Genomic DNA, 6,920 nt, shown 5'->3' with positions numbered 1-6,920 from the left:
ATTTAACAACTATACACACACGACAGAAACACTTTAGAGGAGCCAAAAATCAGATAAGCCTTCATAGTACCTGGCTTTATCTTAGAATCACTGAAAGAGGCCCTGAAGAAATAGAAAAAAATAGTTCTGAATTGTGGATGTCACCCCTTCCTGCTCCCCTGTCCTTTCACAGCAGTGCAGCTGTGTAGTACAGAGAGCCCTTCTGGTTAGGGGCAAGGAGAACACAGCAATTGTGAGACACTGAACTCAGTGCTGTTCTGTTAGAGAAGAAAGGGAAACCAGACCAAACTCAGCTGATGCCCACCCAAAGAAGGAGCATTTAAACCATCTCTAGCCAAAGGGGAATTGCCAGTCTCAGAAAACTCATCACCATGGGCTATAGTGCTCTGTGTCTCCAAATAAACTTGAAAGTCAGTCTAGACCATAAAGACTGCAACACTTAGGCAAGTCCTAGTGCCAAACGAGGCTCAGAGACAGTAGTTTATGGGGGCATGTGACCTACTGAGACACCAGCTGTGGTGGCTAAGAAAATGCTGGCATCACCCTGCCTCCCCTAACCCAAGGCTGGACAGCTCACAGCTCCATCACTTCCTTTCACATGAGAAGGGAGGGAAGAATAGGGAGGACTTGGACACCAGCTATCATCTGGATACGCCACCAGCCAGAGTTGTAAGGCCCATGTTTCAAGCCCTAGCTTCTGGATGCCATATCTAGACATGTTCTGGGCCAGAAGGAAACCCTCTACCTTCAAAGAAAAGGATCCAGTCCTGGCAGCATTTATCAACTGCTAACTGAAGAGCCCTTGAACCGTGAATAACCAGCAGTAATACCCAGATACTACACTGAAGGCCACGGGAGAGCCTACGAAACTTGCTTCGGTACCATGGCCACAGGGAGGGGGTACTGGACTCCAGATTTGACTTTTGGCTTGCATTTCTGGACCTGCCCTGAGCCAGTGGGAAGTCCACTGCCCTGAAGGGTGAGTCCCAGAGCAAGTAGCATTTATGACAAGCTCGCTTAAGAGCCCATGAGACTTAAAGGAACATTAGAGGTAGTCTCGTAGTATTCCCTGTGGCTTGGGGTGGTGGTGGCTATGAAGTGAGGCTTCTCTGCCTTTGGAAAGTGGAGGGAAGAGTAGGAAGGACTGCATCTTGTGGTTTAAATGCAAGCTCAGCTGCCATACAGTAGAATACCAGGTAGGCTTCTACAGTTTTTATTCTAGCCTCTGATTCCTAGATGGCACCTCTGGACCCATCTGGGTCCTGGGAGACTTCGCTATCCTGAAGGGAAGGCCACAGGCCTGCATGGGTTTGCCACCTGCTGATTGTAGAGATCCAGGGCTCTGAGTGGAAATAAGCAGTAGCCAGAGAATGGTCACAGTAGGCCTTGGACAGGACCCAGTGCTGTGCTGGCTTCAGGTCTCACCCAGCACAGTCATATGCTGCTGGACACAGGGTGGTTTTATCATTCCACGATGAGCCTTAGGTGGCTTAGGACAAAGGGAGACTGTATATTTGGGTAAAAGTAGGGGAATAGAACAAGAGTCTTTGCCTAGTAATCCAGAGAATTCTGCTGAATCTTGTCCAAGACCATCAAATTGGTACCTCTATGAGTCTACGAGAACAACTGGGTTTAGGGTGTTCTTGCAGACTCATAGAGGTCCTCACAGAGACTCTTGGGGTACCTAAAGCAGATACAGCTTGGATCACAGCATTCAAGTTCTTTTGAATATCTGGAAAGCCATCCCAAGAAGGACAGCTATGAATAAGCCCAGACAGCGAAGACTATAATAAATAACCCTTCAACGTCTAGTCATAGAAGAACATCTACTAGAACCAACACCATCTAGGAAAACATAACCTCACAAAATGAACTAAATAAGCCACCAGGGACCAACCTGGGATAAACAGAGACATGTTAGCTTTCACACAGATAATTCAAAATAGTTGTACGGAGGAAACTCAAAGAAATTTAAGATAACACAGAATAGGAATTCAGAATTCTATCAGATAAATTTAAGAAAGAGATTCAAATGATTTAAAATAATCAAGCAGAAATTTTGGAGTGAAAAGTGCAATTGGCATACTGAAGAATGTATCAGAGTCCTTTAATTGCAGAATTGATCAAGCACAAGAAAGAATCAGTGAGCTTCAAGACAGGCTATTTGAAAATGCACATTCAGAGGGGATAAAAGAAAAAAAAAAAGCAGTGAAGCACACCTACTGGATCTAAAAAATAGCCTCAAAGTGGCAAATCTAAGAATTTTTGGCCCTAGAGAGGAGATAGAGAAAGAGATAGGGGTAGAAAGTTTATTCAAAGGGATGATAACAGAAAATATCCCAAACCTAAAGAAAGATATAAATATATAAGAATAAGAAGGTGATAGAACACCAAGAAGATTTACCCAAAGAAGACTACCTTAAAGGATTTAATAATCGAATACCCAAAGATCAAGGATAAAGAAAGGATCCTAAAAGCAGCAAGACAAAAGAAACAGATAACATACAACGGAGCTCCAATACATCTGGTAGAGATGTATTGGAAACCTTATAGGCCAGGAGAGAGTGGCACAACATATTTAAAGTGTGGAAGAAAAAATATTTTTCCTTATAATAGTGTACCAGGCAAAAATGTCTTTCAAACATGAAGGAGAAATAAAGCCATTTCCAGGCAAAGAAAAGCTGAGGAATTTCATCAGTACCAGAACTATTCTTCAAGAAGTGCTAAAGGGAGTACTTCAATCAGAAAGAGAGTATATTAGTGAGTAATAAGTAATCACTGTAAAGTACAAAACTCAATAGTAAATACACAGAAACACACAGAATATTACAACACTGTAACAGTAGTGCATAAATTATTCTCATGCTAACCAGAAAAGCTAAACAATGAGCCAATCAAAAACAATAATTACAAAAACTTTTCAAGACACAGTACAGTAAGATATAAATAGAAACAATGAAAAGATTAAAAGTAATTTTAAATTACTTTTAAAAATTAACTTTAAAAAATTTTAACTTTAATTTTTATTATTTTTTAATTTTTACTTTTTGCAAATACATAGTAAGTGTATATATTTGTGGGGTACACACGAAGTTTTAATACAGGCATGCAATGTGAAATAAGCATATCATAGAGAATAGGGTAATCATTCCCTCAAGCATTTACTCTTTGAGTTACAAACAATCCAATTATACTCCTTAAATTTTTCTAAAATGTATCATTAAATTATTATTGACTACAGTAACCTTACTGTGCTATCAAATGTAGGTCTTATTCATTCTTTCTACTGTTTTGGACTCATTAAGCATCACCCCTTCTCCCCTTGTAGCCCCCCACTACTCTTCCAAGCCTCTGGTGCCCATCTTTTTGATTTTTAGATCCCACAAATAAGTGAGAGCATGCAATGTTTGTCTTTCTGTGCCTGACTTGTTTTACAAAATATGATGATCTCCAGTTCTATCCATGTTGTCCCAAATGACTGGATCTCTTCCTTTTTTATGGTTGAATAGTACTCCACTGTGTATATGTATCATTTTTTTATGCATTTATTTGTTGGTGGACACTTAGGTTGCTTCCAAATCTTAGATATTGTAAACAGTGCTACAATAAACATAGGAGAGTGCAGATATCTCTTCAGTACACTGATTTTCCTTTTTGGGGGGTATATATCCAGCAGTGGTATTACTGGACATATACTCCCCCAAAAAAATATGGTATCTCAATTTTTAGTTTTTTGAGGAAATTCCAAACTTCTCTCTATAGCGGTTTTACTGATTTACATTCCCACCAACAGTGTAGAAACATTCTCTTTTCTCCACATCCTTACCAGCATTTGTTTTTGCCTGTATTATGGACATAAGCCATTTTAATGGGGGTGAGATGATATCTCATTGTAGTTTTGATGTGCATTTCTCTGATAATCAATGATGCTAGGCACATTTTACAGGTTCTAATTTACAGAACTTGCACACATTTAAAAAATGTGTCCCTAAGTATGTCTGGTTTTTTGATGCTATGTTGAGTGATATTGCTTTTAATGCTTATTTTCCAAATGTTTACTTGTATCATGTAGTTTTTTTATATCAATTTTGTAGCCTGCAATAGTTCTAAATTTACTCATCAACTATAGGAGCTTTAAGTTTCACCTTCATTAGGATTTCCTGCATACACAAGCATATGTGCAAGCAAGAACAATATTAGTTATTTTCTTCCAAATTATGTATCTTCATTTCCCTCGTATTTATTTTATTACAGCAGATATCCTCAGTGCAATGTTGAATAGACGTGGTGAACATGAATGTATTTACCTTATTGATTTTAGTGAGAAAGAAGATTCAGTTTTTCTTTTTTTATCATAAGTGAAATGTTTGCTTTGTAATTTTCTTGTAGATATACTTTGTCAAGTGGAGAAAGTACTTCTTAATTCTTAGGCAATTATGAACAAGTGTTAAATTTTGTAGAATGCTGTTCCTACATCTATTAAGTTAACCATATTTAAAAAAATCATTTATTCTGATAAAATAGTCAATTACATGATTGATTATCAAATGTTATAGCAAATTTCTATTTAAGTATTAACCATTTAGCCATGATGTATTATCCTGTATTCCTGCCTTAAATTTGCCATGAAAATTTTCTGAGGATTTTTGTATTGCTATTCATGAGATATATTTGGTTTGTATTTATATTTTCTTAAAATATCTTTTCTTTTCTTCTCATGAGGTGATGGCCTCATTAAATGCATTAAAAAATACTCATTTCTTTTTTTATTTTCCAAAAGAGTTTGTGTAAGATTGACACATCTTCCTTAAATGTCTAGCAGAATTCACTAGTAAGGTTCTCCAGGCCTGAAGTTCTCATTGTTCAAAGATTTTACATTATAAATTAATTTTTTTAATCAACTAGAGTTATTTAGATTTTCCACTTCTTATTGTGTATGTTTTGGTAATTTGTCTTGTATAATAAATTTGTCCATTTTTCTCCATGTTGCTTCAATTTATTTGCATACAGTCATTCATTATATTTTCTTATTCACTTAATAGCTGTAGTATCTCTTTTATTTCTAATATTCATAATTTTTGAACTTTTTCTTGATCAACATTTTTAGAGATTTGTCAATTTAACCCTTCTTTACAAGAAAGTTTTGATTGAATTTATTTTCCTCTTTTATTTGTACATTTTCTGTTTTATTAATTTTCTTGATTATTTCTTTCCTTCTTTTATTTTCGGTTTTGTTTGTATTTTTTGTTCTTCTTATTGTTTCAATATAAACATTAACTTACCTCTAAACACTGCTTTATCTGTGTGTGGATTTGATATGTTTTGTTTTTATAATAATTTTCTTCAAAATATTTTGTAATTTCTTTTCCAATTCCTTATTTGACCCATGCATTACTTAGAAGTGTGTTGTTTCATTTTAAAATATTTGAAAAATTTAAAATACATTGTAATTATTGATATCTAACTCAATTTTATTTGATTAACTTAATTTAATTTTGATCAGAGAACATGTTCTGTATGACTTTAGTTCTTTATATTTATCAAGCCTTCTTATTGTTCAGCATATTATCTAGCTGGGTGAAGGTTTCACATGTGCTTGGAAGAAATGTTCTCAGATCTCTTTCTTTACCTATATATGTTATTGTGGTCAAGTTGGTTGATAGTATTGTTCAGGTTATATCTGATATCTCATTCCAACAGATTTCCATTTTACTTATTCTGTTTACCAATGATAGATGAACATTGAAATATCAAACTGTAATGGTGGGTTTACCTATTTGTTTTTAAAGTTCCGTCAGTTTCTGCTGATATGTATACGAGGTAATTTTTCTCATTGTAAAGTCTGCTTTGTCTGATATTAATATAGCCATGCCAGCTTTCTTTACTGAGTGAATGGTCTGTTTATTTCCATTCTTTTACTTTTCACTTTAACCTGATTTTTAAAATAGACATTGTATAGATCTTTTTTGTGCAGTTCCAATTCAATAATCTCTGCCTTTTAAAAAGCATGTTTAGATCATTTATAGTTAATGTGATTACCAGTATGATGGTTATTAAATCTACCATTTGCTGTTCATGTGCCATTTGTTTTTTTCTGTACTTTGTTCAATTTTCCTCTTTCTTATCTTCTTTGGAATTATTTATTTATATTTTAAGACTACCTTTACTATTGACAAATAATTGTTTTATATTTTGGTGATGGTATTGGGTTTATAAGTCTCTTTAACTTATTACAGCCTACCTTCAAATGATATTATGTAACATGTGTATAATGTAAGACCCTTGCAAAAATATACTTCCATTTTTCCTTCTAGTTCTTTGTGTTACAGTTGTATTATATTTTATTTTGTGTATTTTAATGTGTGATATTGTTGAGTTTCTAGATTGTATTGTCTTCATTTAAAGAGTTTTGATATTTTGAGGTGTATGTTAAAGTTACTTGTGAAGCAATTTCATTTTTTAAGGCTAGTTTTAAGCCTTTTAAGGTTAGGTCTAATTTAGTCCTACTACTAATGTGTGATTTTACTGAGGTCACTACTAAATATCCTAGGTGTTAAGTAAGGTCTTCCCAATCTGAATATTCAGAAGTCAAATAAATGTCTCCAACCACATGTAAGTTCTTGGAATTGATGAATTTACAGATCCCTGGTAGTTCTTTATTTAAAGGAAAAAAACATGTTGAGTTTCATCATATATATACACACACCTTTGTATTCACCAATAGATTACAGGAACGTCCCATAAAAATTTCTGGAATGCTTTTTTTAAAAAATAACTCTCTCCTTTTGGTTGCTCTGAATTAACTCTAATCTCTGTTTCTTGAACTCAGAAAGACTGCCAAACTCTGCCTTAGTTTATCGTTCCAGATAAACTAAGTTTATCTGGAGGTACCTGAACTGTAGCTGAAATACAAGTATATT

Source organism: Cebus imitator, unplaced genomic scaffold, assembly GCF_001604975.1.
Source record: "Cebus imitator isolate Cc_AM_T3 unplaced genomic scaffold, Cebus_imitator-1.0 Scaffold80, whole genome shotgun sequence".
In the NCBI taxonomy this organism is placed as follows: domain Eukaryota; kingdom Metazoa; phylum Chordata; class Mammalia; order Primates; family Cebidae; genus Cebus; species Cebus imitator.
This window is presented reverse-complemented; position numbering follows the sequence as displayed.